We start from the raw sequence: 12622 nt of genomic DNA, 5'->3' as shown, positions 1-12622 counted from the left end.
CAAGCTGAAGTCTTTCTTTGACAACCCACAGATCAATTAAATCCCCTTCAAATTAGTTTTGATGTGTTAATGTGTGAGTCCCCTTACCTCTGTAAATTTCCAAGGACTGTTTGTTATAGAGTTTCTATGCTGGTCTTTGTATTGAATTGTTTCAAGTGTTTTGTAGCATATTAACACAGTTCATTTAGAAGTATGTAAATACAGAGAAAAGTAACATTGAAGCAGGTTTTTCCTCTCTCTCTCTCTCTCTCTCTCTCTCTCTCTCTCTCTCTCTCTCTCTCTCTTTTATTCTCTCACACTGTTTTCCCGCCTTCTAGCTAATTAAAAGTAGAACCTATTGAATCTCGATTAGCTTTCCTCTTCCCTAGCTGTATTTGTAAACTTTAGCAAAACTGAGATGACCACAGTATAGCAAGGTAGCTACTCCAACTTCTGCGACCTGTTCGAAAACATCTACTTTGTAAATATACATTTTATCTGCCACAAATACTTCACTGGAAAAACCAAGTGGCAAATACATAGAGAAAGAATATTTTAAATTTATGACTGGCTAATTCCTTTCCAATATGATGGAATCCAAAACAATACCTCAGTTTTATCTGACAGGGAATTACTGTCACGTTTGCCCCGCAATGCTTCCTGTTGGGGGTGAGTGGTCTATTCTTCACCATGACAAAGTCTGATTTCTGAATGGCTGGTAGTGTCAAAGGGCCATTAGTATGCTAAGCCTTTTAGTGGCATGGGATTGCTCCATCCTGCTTTCCTCAATTGTTGCAATTGGGCCACGAGACTGATGATTTCAAGGCAAGCTTTGTAATCTTCATGTCTTCCAGAAATTAATATTCTCTCTGGTAATATAATCTAGTGAATTCTCTTGCTCAGATTTTTTTTAATGCCTGCAAAAAGGTAATCCAGAGCTTATGAGGAAGGAGACTAGCCTCACAAAAATCACTAGGCTTCTCTCATAATTAGGTTTTAAGAGTTTAAAAACACAAATCTGTTCAAAGAACCTGTTGACAACTTTTATCGTGTCCTTCATTTTAAAAAATTCTACTAAAACTGATGACAATCAGACACTGAAAGCAATTTTTCAAAAGCTGCATTAATGATAAAAATGTAGTAACTTTTTTGTAAAGCTTTTTTTATGCACAAGACTGCTTCTTTTTCACTTTTGGAAATATTCCTTTCATGCTTACTAACTGCCAGCACCCATACTTAACAAAGGAATACACACAAAACAGTCATTTGAACATTAAAGGAAGCAGACCAGATGATTTGTGATTGTGACTAATGATACTAATTGCTTATTTTATTATATCCTATGCTTATTCTACATTTATCCTGATAATTAGTACATTTGGAAAAAGTTCTCAGGATCTGAGAGGTGATATACTTGAGTCTGTAAATGATTCACAAAGAAAGTAGAGAAAAAAATGTTAAACAGTTTCTGGGTTTTTATGGGAATGAGGCCTTATACTGCATGTTATTTGATGAGATAGCATTCTAACACTATCATGCACATACATTTTCAGATATACAGGTCAAATGTACAATGTTATTTCAACTACTGACATTTACATTTTTGCAGAACTTGGCAAAAACCTGACAATTCAGCCAATGTTGTCCTTTCCATACTAAAGAATGGCAGATTGACTGTTCTCCTTACCCCACCCCACCAAAACACAGCTAGGCATGCATCCATTCATTCTTTGCAGTTAGGTATAATTATGCATCAGCTTTCCTCTAATTGGATATATTTGTCTAATAGGAAGTGCTTTGCTGCCAGGCATGGCCCATAAAAATCTCTCATACATGACCTTCTAAGCTCCTTTCTCCATAATGCCAAGCTGGTATAATACATAATAACTTAGAAAACTTAGGCTGAAGGAGGCTGAGCCAGATGCAAGAATAAGCATTGATTCCAGAAACATTATCCAGGAGAATCACCAGTGAGGAGGAGACTTCATATAAAAATTTTAGGGGCTGGGAGTTTGGCCTAGTGATAGAATGCTTACCTAGCATTCGCAAAGGTTTGAGTCCTTGGTACCACAGACATAGAAAAGCTGGAAGTGGTAGAGGGCTAACCTAGAGGAAAAAGCCCAAGGGCAGTCAGTGCTCATGTCCTGAGTTCAAGCCGCAGGACTGGCAAAAAAAATTATATCCTTTTTTGAAGCAGTATACATTTCAGGTTGCAAGTGAAACACTTCTTGAAACAGGATTTTAGTGATGCTGACTTACAGGTTGAACATTAAGGAAACAACAAGGAAAATGCTATGAGAAGATGGAAAGTGATCATGACATGAAAGCAAAATATGTGGCAAGAGTGTTTGCAGGAACTTGAACAATAACCATACAACTTGATTGAATCTGTGGATCTGAACCATGTGGAAATGACTAGGGAAAATAGGATTGTTGATTGAAGCTAACATTGGTGAACAAATATTGTCAAATTCAAATACTCAGATATATTCATCCTGGATTATAGACAAGGAAATATGATACGAAGGGGACCAAGGTGGAGAAGAGTCTTTTCCAAGACAGGTGATAGTAGTGGCAACAGTGTGTATAGTTTTCATTGATAGAAACATACTAATGATTCTATCAGTAAGGCCTAAGCATTGCATTTAGTAGATTACTAGACTCTTCACTGGACTTGTTTTCATGGCACAATTTGGCTTTAGTCCTGCTTTTTACCTAGCTTTCCCCCCTAACTAAATGTAGCTTAGTTCTTGTCCACAGTAGGTTTCTATGGCCTATATAGACATGAAAGTAGAGTAGGTACTGAGTAGAGGATATGTAGATAGGCAATTTGCAGTTTGTGGTAGGATAAGATGCTGGATATTTGTCAGCTTCATGCTAGATCACATAGGGTTAGGTAATAGAAAGTACTGGCAAGACTGAAAGGCAAGTTTAAGTCTATTAAAGTCCAGAGCCCCGAAGTGAATAGAACTTCCTGGGTCAAGTGGTAGAGTTCTGGCCTGGCAGGTGTGAGGCCCAGATTTCAAGTCCTATTACTCCTCTCTCCCCATATAAAAATATTATCATTTTCTCCTGTCTTGACCCATATCCCATTGTAGATGGAGGTGAGTTTATCCCTTATGTTGTTTGCATTTTCTTCCCCATGATTCTAACTCCTTTGGATTATCCTCTTCTTGTTTGAACTTAACATCTGCTAAATAGTTCTCATATAGTATCAGATTCTATCAATGAACCCCAGTTTTGAAGTTTTGACAACACCACTTGCTCCCTGTGATGCTACAGTCCTAGAGGCAATACCACATCCTCCTGATTTTAATATGAATTGATTCATAATTTTCCTGGTTTTCTTCTCAGCAATTCGACCTCCTGGATAAACAATTCCCCTGAGTTAAATATCCTTTGTGTAAAATATTTAAACTGGTCCATTTTCCTGACAGAACACTGACTAAAGCACATATCAAGGAAAGGCTTGCTGAAAAAGACGCATTTGATAAAGACTTAAAAAGAGGAGGGGAATAATCATGTTTATTTGTAGGGGAAATATATTTCTAGCAGAAGGACTAATTTATGCAAATGCCCTAATGTGAGAACATGTCTGGCATATTTAAGAAAACATCAGAGTGAAAAGAAAAGAGTAATGAATGGCAGATGAGGAGAGAGAGGAAAAGGTGCAGATCAGATAAAATGCATAAGCCTACTGTGAGTTCTGAGCATGGCTATATGGTAAATACAAAGTAATTCAAATATAAAATAATTCATTTTCTATGATTCACCTTATATTTTGAGAAAAAAATACTGTAGCAGGTATATTGAAAATAGGCAGTATAGGAGAAGAATAGAAGGGAGATATATAGCCAGGCACCGGTGGCTCATGCCTATAATCCTAGTTTTTCAGGAGGCTGAGATCTGAGGATTGCAATTCAAAGCCAGCCCAGGCACAAAGTCCGTGAGACTCTTATCTCCAATTAGCCACTAGAAAATGGGAAGTGGCTCAAGTGGAAAAGACCCAGCATTTAGCTGAAGAGCTTAGGGACAATGCCAAGCCTCAGAGTTCAAGCCCCATGATCAACAAAAAAATAGATAAATAAAAAAACAAAGACAGGAGATATATTAAAAGACAGTCAGCAATCCAGGTCCAAGATAATGGTGGCCCGTTTTTGTGTGCTCTCTACAGAGGTAGTGAGATGTGATCATATATAGTTCACTTTGGTGGTAATGACACACTAATTCATTGGGGGTGGTGTAGAGAAGTTACAGATAGTAGCAATGATGATGTGAACATCACTGTGTCCTTCTAATATTGGCACATATTTTCTTTTGTATTTTCTTGTGTTCTTCTGGACATTTTCCAATGTTAATGGTTAAGAGTAAGCAAAATAGCTCCTAAAAGCTGTTTCAACACTAGTAATCCAAGACGGGAGGGATGAGTTGATGAAAACTGCAAAGTTTTCAGTGTGAACAACGGAAAGGACAAAGTTAGCATCAGTTAAGACAGGGAAAGCTGGGAGTGGAACAGAAGTGGAGTGAAATGGGAATTTAGTTGTAGACATGTTATGATTTTTTAGGCTCTACTAAATATCCACATAAGAAAGTAAACTGGTAGAATAGAATTCTGCAAATCATGAAAAAGGATTGAGATGGAGATAGATATTTTGTGTTGTTATATAGGGGATTTTTTTCCCCTCTAGGTACTAGTTATCAAACCAAGATCTTACCCATGCTAGACACATACTCCACCATTGAACTACATCCTTAGTCTTGGAGATTTGAAACAGGATCTAATTACATGGTCTCCAACTTGCAATCCTTCAATTTGCCTCTGCTTTCTAAATTTAGAAGTAATAGGTGTGTATCACCCTATCAAGCAAATATGTATAATTTGAAGGTCATGAGACTGTATGGAGATATCTATGGAAAAGCAAAGAAGACAAAAGATTGAGTCCTAGATCTGCTAACGTCAAGCTAGGAAAAGAAGGTAAATGGAGCAGTAGAATTTAAGAGGGAGCATTCACATGAAGTAGTAGGAAAATCAGACATTATGCTGTTCTGTAAACCAAGTGAAGTAACTACATTAAATATGGATAAGTCTACTGTGTCAAAGAACAGGTCAAAAAATATGAAACCTAATAATCAATTCTTAGTTTTAGAAAAACATGGAGAACATTAACTTAAGGTATGGCTGGTGAGTCCGTGGAGAGAGAAAGGAAAAGAATCATATGGTACACACACACACACACACACACACACACACACACACACACACACACACATACACACTCAGATACACACACAGATGAAGGGGAGTAAAAGAATTAGTTAGAGGAATGATAGTTACAGAGGGTTAAGGTAGCAGCTGACATAAACTGGACCAGAGTGAGTTTAATTTTTAAATAGTTTTATTTTAATGGAGAAAATAACACTAAGTCAAAGGTAATGAGTGAACTATTTATAGATAAAACAGAAGAGAAAGATCATAGATAGGTGGCTGAGGATAGGATTGCATCTCCTGACTAAGAGGCAGCATTAGCCTTACCTAGAAATATGAAGTTTATCAATGGCAATAAGAAGAAAGTTAGTATACGTGAATACAACGGCTGAGTGACATGCTTGCGGGGCCTCTGAACAAGAGTTCTTCAGATTGCTCCCATTTCTGCATCAAGTAGGAAGACAGCAAGAAGTGAGAATAAGAGAGACAGCAACAGAAGCTTGAGAAGAGAAAAGAAATTGGGGGGCCAGGAGTTTGGCCTAGTGGCAGAGTGCTTTGCCTAGCATGCACAAAGACCTGGGTTTGAGTCCTTGGTACCACATAGAAAAAAAAAAGCCAAAAGTGGTGCTGTGTTCCAAGTGGTAGAGCTCTAGCTTTGAGAAAACCCAAGGATAGTGCTCAGGCTGTGAGCCCAAGCCAAGGGCGAAAAAATACTTGGGGAAAATCTATCTATTAAAGTGAGAAGAGAAAAGAATGCAAGGAAGTCTAATTTCTGATCCAAGTAACATTAGTACAACCTGAGGTTTATAGCCAAATGAGACAAATACTAATTCTCTCTAATTTCTCCAGTTATGTTCAGATACATGTGTGTGGGTGAAAAATATAGAACTGGATGGATTTAACATATGTGATAATTTTGTACAAAAAGTACAAAAAGTGAAAGAAGCAAACAAATTAAGAGTTTAAGGGGAAAAAAGAGATTATAGTGGGACTACAGAATTTAATCTGGAATGAATCTTTATCAAAGGATAGATAAGGGGCAGGAAATGGTGTAAGATCAATGGACTGACAGTTGGTTTTTTTTTCTGGGGGGGGGGGGGGTGGGTCATAGGGCTTGAACTCATCCTGGGCACTGTCTCTGAGCTTTTCCGCTCTAGGCTACCACCCTATCCCTGGGCCTGGGCCTTGTCCCTGAGCGCTTCATCTCAAGGCTACTGCCCTACCCTTGAGCCATGCCCCACTTCTAGGAGTTAATTGGAGATAAGAGCCTCAGGTCCTTTTGTGCCAAAGGCTGGCTTTGAATCCTGATCCTGCGATCTCTGCCTCCTGAGTAACTAGGATTACAAGCGTGAGCTACCACGCCCAGCAAAGACTGATAGTTCTTCACAGAATCTGTCTACATCCTCATTCCTTTACCATACAGCACTTATCTTGTTTACATGATCTGTGTGATTTTTCACATTTACATCTAGACAGAAAAATGGAAGAAAGGGGGGAAAATGAAAGATGACTGCTATTCATGTTTATAGGAAATTGCTGAAATTTCCTCTTTTACTTCATTAGCCAGAAATTAGTTATGTGGCTATATATAGCCACTTTTTTTTAATGGAAGAAGAAAGTTTATTCTAGCCAGGAGTATCATGGTATACATGTAATTCTAACACTCAGCAGTTTTAGACAGGAGGAAAAATCTTTATTCCAGAGGTCAATAAAAAACAATAACTGATTTTATTCCTAAGCACAAAAGAGGAGAAAACCTCTGAGAAACAGTTACTATATTTCTTCTGATATATGCATTTGCCCACATTTTACCTCTGAAATAATGATATACAATTGGCTCAGCTGTTGCATTTTTTTCTTTCTTAATAGTACAGAACATAATGATGCATTTTATAGTTGATGACATCTTCTACTGGAAGAAGTATGGTAGTATTTTGCCAAGTATTTTGGAGAGGAGGAACAGATTTACTTGGAGTAGGAGAAGGGGAAGGAATATAATTAGTTTTTTTTTTTTTCACAGAGTAACTTTGAGAATGGCACACACTGGCCGAAAATTTAGGATTGAAACTCAAGAGTATGAAGAGACATGTGATCAAATTGATGTTGGAAAACTAGGATTTTATTGTTTAAAGCTTTTACAATAATTTCAAGTTTCTTTTATTATAGGTAGAAATTATTTCATTGGCTGTTGAAGTCTTAGGAACCTGGCAGATGTAAAGGTAATATTTTCAGAATAATAAAGATTGTGTGTTTGAGAGGGGGAGAGGGAGAGGGAGAGGGAGAGGGAGAGAGGGAGAGGGAGAGGGAGAGGGAGAGGGAGAGGGAGAGGGAGAGAGGAGAGAGAGAGAGAGAGAGAGAGAGAGAGAGAGAGAGAGAGAGAGAGAGAGAGAGAGAGAGAGAGAGAGAGAGAGAGAGAAAACACTGGGGAACTGGGGTTTGAACTCAGGGCTTTGTACTTGCTAGGCAGGCATTCTGCAAGTTAATTAGGATTGATAAGGAATTAATCTAAGGGATTTTTCTTTCAGTGAAGTAGCCATGGAAAATAAAATGCAATTTAAAAATTTTGTTTGTAGCTAGTAAGTAATGGTGGAATTTTGTCATGTCTATAGTGATTGTATGTAAAACTTCTAGTACAAATGTCTGGTTTTAATTTAAGTTTTTCTGGATGTTTTATTAAAGACCCGTGTGCAAGGGGAAAAATTAAAAACAGACAGCTTGAGATCCACTGTAAATTTCACATGCCATCAGAAAGGTTAAGCTAAATGTTTCTTTTGGCCACCATGCACGAAATGCAAGTAAAAAGTTGATCCACATTTTACTATTCCTATTTGAAACAGTAAAATGGCATTTGGTTTTAGCCATTTTATTAAAGTTATTGGTACAATCTATACTTTAGGGAAAATTATTTAGAAAAATAAAAGTACACAGCAAATTATTTTCTTTCAGTCCATTCTCTAGTCTATATTCAGTATTTGAAATGTAACACTTAAGAAAATGAAAGGAGATTGAGGCTTCCAGTTTCTTGCCAGCAATCAAGTCCTAAAGTCTGCAGTCATATCCTAAAGTCTGTAGAAAATGGTATTTGATCAGAGATAAAATTTTAGAAACGAATAAAATGAAGAGATCTAAGAGAATAATTACATTAAATATAATTTGCACATGTCTTTTTCTAAGCAAAAATAACTGAGGGGACATTTTTCTTACTTTTGAATTCTAAAAGTTTGTAGTTAAGGTAATCATAGCTACTTGGGAGGGAACATGGGGAGATTCTGATAAGAGGCTAACCTGGGCAAAATAAAGAAATAAAAAGTTCCTGAGACTCCTTCTCAACCAATGGCTGGGTATGGTGCAGGAATTTATTATCCCAAACTACAGGGTAAACACCAAAGTTAGATATTGTGATGTGTGCCCTTTATTCCTGGAGACTTCAGGAAGCATAAATAAAAGAACTGTAGTCCAAGCAGGCCTGGATATAAAGTAAGAACCTATCTCAAAAATAATCAATGTTGGGGCCGTAAGTTTGGCCTAGTGGTAGAATGCTTGCCTAGCATGCACGAAGACCCGGGCTCAATTCCTCAGTACCACATACATAGAAAAGCCAGAACTGGTGTTGTGGCTCAAGCAGTGGAGCACTAACCTTGAGGAAAAGACCAAGGACAGTGCTCAGGCCCTGAGTTCAGTCCCCAAGACTGGCAAAAAAAAAAAAAAAAAAAAAACCAAAAAAACAAAAACCAATGTTAAAGAAAGGGCTTACAGATGGATCAATTAATAGAATTTGTCTAGCAAGTGGAAGCTCCTATGTACAATACCCATTTAGGAATTACATGCCAGCAGCTAGGTTGGGTGACCATGTATAGTGTTGTAAGTTGTAATACCAGCACTCAGAAGGCCAAGGCAAGAGGATTGTGATTTAGAGGCCAGCTCTACATAAAAAGACTATCACAATTTATAGGGGGTAGGGGTGAGCTAGGGTAGGTTCCAGAAAAATGATTAGCAGAAATAGGAATTTTATTCTCAAATAATATACTTTATATCTGGAGGATTAACTTTATTGCATTACACCCATAGCAAGGGAGGTGCTGGGAAAGAAAAAAAGTATTGTGCTAGGGAAGTCTACGGAGTTGATTTGGTCACAGAAGTCATAGTACTTCTTTTGTATAAAAGCATAGGAAAATGTGTGACTGGTTGGAATATGTCAAACAAAGGCCTTAATAATTATTTATTATCTAATGTAACAGGAAGTCTGATCAAGGTCGATTTAGAAGTTGGTTCTGTGTTGGCTCAATGATTTCACTAAAGCCCTACATTTTCTCTTTTTTCTTTCTTCTTTTGTTGTTTTATTCTCTGCTTTCCCTTCTCTCTCTCCAGAAGTCTTTATTTTATTTTATTTTTTTTTGCCAGTTCTGAACCTTGAGTTCAGGGCCTGAGCACTATCCTTGGGCTTTCTCAAGGCTAGAACTCTACTACTTGAGCCATGGCACCACTTCTCGATTTTTTTCTATATATGTGGTACCAAGGAATCGAACCCGGGTCTTCGTGCATGCTAGGCAAGCACTCTACCACCAGGCCAAACTCCCGGCCAGAAGTCTTTTATCTCAGAAGATATATCTGATTCTACTGGCCTTGGGTACGATTATGTGCTAGCTCAAGAACTCATGAGAAAGTAAGCATATAGCAATTTTAGTCTATTGTAGGAGTTGAGTTCCATCAGCCAGGAAATGGATGGTTGGAAGAGCCTGTAAGATACTCAGATTCTACCACAGGCAGTGGTAGAAAGTAACCTAAGGAGGTGATTTGAAGAGCAAGGTAGAGAACTGGAGAAGAGATAAGGAAGGGTACTGCAAGAACTCACAACCTATAAAAGGATCAAGGGCAGGGACAAAATAAAGTAAAGCCTATGGGTAACCATAGCAAGTTGGCTTGAGTGGGAGAGGAGGAACTGACCATGTGATCCTATTAAGTTAGGAATTTTTGTCTTCATCTTGAGGGATTTGGTAAGCCATTGGAGGATTTTTAAAGGTGGTATTTTATAAGCTGAAGCCAGAACAAATAGGTGACCCAGTAAGGATCACAGCAGAAGGTAAAAGAAAAAACGAAATTGTTTAATTTACTAATGACCCAATGGTAAGTAAGTAATTCTTGATTTGACCAACATTTATTGCAGAGTTACAACAATTGTTCATGGAGGCATTACTGTAAAGGTAAGGAAAAGTTAACTCCAAACTAGAGGGAGACTGATCTTATGTAAGAAATGATTTTTTAGCTCTTATATTAAGCATAGAAATTTCATAAGGAGTGAAACATAAAATTGCTAAGTAGAAAAAAAAAGTAAAGCAGGAAAGACATGCTGAAATTGGTAGGGGAAAGTCGAGAGAATGCAGAGAAGGTGATTGGGAAGAGCTAACCTATGAAGATATCTGTGAGCAAAGACTGCAGGGAGGGAGAGAGGAGACAAACAGGGGATGAGTATTTCAGAGCAGGCATAGTACGTTAAGCAGAGGGAACATCAAGCACAAAGGCCTTCAGGTAGAGATATGGCTGGTATATTCCAGAAGTATCAGAAAGATTAATGGGTCAGGAATGCAGTGAGAAGAGTACTAAATGAAATCAGTGAGCCTTTTAAGATTTTTTTTTCCTGCAATGTTGGAATTGAACCCAAAGGTTACTTGTAATAGGCAAGTGGTCTAAGCTATACCTAGTATACCACTAACCTATACTCCTAGCTTCTGTGTAGGGGTTTAAATATAATAAGGTCTTCAGCCCCTGAGAGTATTTAAAACTCAAAGTGACTTGATCTGACTTCTCTTTCAATGCCTGTGTTGGCTGTATAGAAACAGTTGAGAGGTTATTGACAAAGCCATCCAAGCTGTGCTAGTCTGGTGGAGCTGAGTAGTATAAGTACAGGTAAGAGACTTAGTCAAATTCTGGATCAATCTGAAAGATTAAGGGGAAGAATAAATGAAAGAGAGGAATTAAGAATTGCTGCAAGAACACTGTAAATAGCCAACTCAGGCATATATTCATGGGAATCATTGTTTCAGGAACATCTCTTATACTCTAAAAATTAGCATTCTTCAGAATATCATTTGGGAAATGAAGTTTAAGGACATTGAGTGACGGAAAAGCTTTCTTACTACTTAGAGGCTGAAGCTGGAAGGTCATGAATTGGAAGCCAACCTGGACAGTATAGTAAGACTGTCTCTTAAAGTACAGCTTGTGATCTGGATGTTGCATTTTGAGACATTTATCTCAGAAAAACAAAAATTTGTGCACACAAAAAACCTGTACATGGCTGCTGATATAATAGCTCCAAATGGGAACCCATGAAATGTGCTAAAGTAGGTGAATGCTTAACAACCTGTGGTTCATACATGGTGTGGAATACTAAGGAGTAATAAAAAAGGGTAAACTATTAATTTGAAACAACTTGGATGAATATCAAGGGCATTATTCTGAGTTTAAAAAGCCAATCTCAAAAGGTCACACATTGCCTAAGTCTATTTAACATCCTCAAAGAGTCAAAATTATTTAAGAAAAAAAAAAGGAAATGTTAGCTTAATTACCAAGGGTTGAGAAGGTGGAGTAGCCCCAGGAAGAACTTTGATGTGGTGGAAAACTTTGTCTTTTTGATAGGGAAAAAAATTGGACCTATGTCATAGAGTTACAGAGGACTGTACACTCAACATCAGTTTCTTTGCTTTGATTTTGTGTTTAGTTATATAAAATGCAATCAATGGGGAAAACTGGGTGACAGGTATGCAAAACCTATGTGTATTGTATCTATAATTTCCTGTGACTCCATCATTATTTCAAAATGAAAAATTTGGAAGAAAAAGCATCTCTTTAGGCATTTATCTCTCTCATTTGCTTTCCTTTATCAGATTTCCTTACCTTTGAAGGGACTTTTTCTTTGTCTCCCACTCTCCATTTCTTCTATGTATTAACAGTACTTTAATTGGTCATATTACAGAATCAAGTTACTCTCCATCCTCTTGTTAATCATTATTATTTAATTAATGTTTGCATGTGCTTGACTTTGAAATCAGGAATATTATTTTTTTCCCCTATGCATGTTGTACCAAGGAATCAAATCCAGGGCTTCATGTATGCTAGGCAAGCACTCCACCACTCGGCCAAACTCCCGAAAGCAGTAATATTCCTCCTCAAACAAATTTCTTCAAAAACCAAAACAACCTCCATTTTATTTTCTAATATACATAGCAAATCATTGTTCTTTAAGGTGAGCAATCCACAGTAAAAACATGTTCCCAATTATTTGTTTCATATGTACCAAGAATAAAAAATATTTTGAGTGCTAGAAGTATATATTAGTGGTAAAGTGTATGCATGGCATGCAAAAGGCCCTACTTTCAATCCTAGTACCCCAAACGGCTATAATAATAATAACAACAGTAATCCTGATGTCGGATTATGAAC

This window comes from Megascapheus bottae, chromosome 4 (assembly GCF_031878675.1).
Source record: "Megascapheus bottae isolate mThoBot1 chromosome 4, mThoBot2.hap1, whole genome shotgun sequence".
Lineage (NCBI taxonomy): Eukaryota > Metazoa > Chordata > Mammalia > Rodentia > Geomyidae > Megascapheus > Megascapheus bottae.
This window is presented reverse-complemented; position numbering follows the sequence as displayed.